Here is a 953-nt window from a genome sequence, read left to right on the forward strand (position 1 = left end):
AGGGCTATCTGTTTAGGCATTCAACTAATTGGTGGGAAACAACCTACAATATTGCAGTTTACCCCCTGGCATTATAGCTTCTTGAGTCTTATTCCATAAATACGTTTCACTGGAAGGCAATTCCTTATTAATTTGTTTTCACTGATATCCTTAAGGAGATCCCTTACATCTTATGTCTTTTCTTCGTTTTCATTCAGCTTTGCAGACCTGTTAATCAATCACTGCGAGTGGGGAGGAAAAGGGAACTTTCAAATAAAATCCAGACGGCCATATCCCAAGCCAATCCAAGAACCAAACAATTTTGCAACATCTCCAGCAGTTCTTTGCAATCGCTCAGTTCAAATTAGCATCATCGCTGCACACAGAGCCTCGGAGTTAAGTGCAGCCAGCCCTGTAATCTTCAATAAATACAAACTCTTCAACCCAGCCATGGCCTCCAAATCCATACCCCGGGGGATCTCCACCCACAGTGAGCACCTAAGGGAGCTCCCGGAACCTTCGCGCGTCTCCATTTAGGTCCCCCCCACAGAATCCCACTCTCAGTGGGTCAATGAAAAGAGCAAAGCCCCCCCCCCCACACACACACACTCTCTACTACCCAGCTCATCCCCCTTCGCCTCCAGCCGCTCTGCCGTGCTGCCATTGAAGTGATGGGAACGCGCCGTCAGCACCCTGGAGAGCTCCCTGGGCGCAGCCAGTGGGGGTGGGGGGGCAGCACCTAGGAGAGCCGCCCGAGGGCAGCCAGCACCTCCTCCCCCCCCTACACCCCCCGGACATGCCCTTTGGACCAGCACCCCCCAGCCCAATGACCTTTGGCCATGCTCCCTCTGCCCCCCGCCCCCTCTACCCTATGGCCAGCAACACCCCAGTCCTACTCCCTCTTGGAACCAGCCCTGCTCCCCCCAGCCCCTGGGGGTTAACATGCCCTGGCCACCCCATACCCTCTGTGCCAG

The 953-nt window shown here is 54.5% G+C and overlaps 1 protein-coding gene across 4 annotated transcripts in view; it reads right to left on the minus strand.

Moving 5' to 3' along the window:
• The window catches only part of KCNT1 (potassium sodium-activated channel subfamily T member 1), a 177,342-nt gene that overhangs the window by 176,122 nt on the left and 267 nt on the right, over positions 1 to 953 (minus strand). The window lies entirely within an intron of this gene.

Source organism: Terrapene carolina, unplaced genomic scaffold (assembly GCF_002925995.2).
Source record: "Terrapene carolina triunguis isolate 2854851 unplaced genomic scaffold, T_m_triunguis-2.0 Scaffold238, whole genome shotgun sequence".
Classification (NCBI taxonomy): domain Eukaryota; kingdom Metazoa; phylum Chordata; order Testudines; family Emydidae; genus Terrapene; species Terrapene triunguis.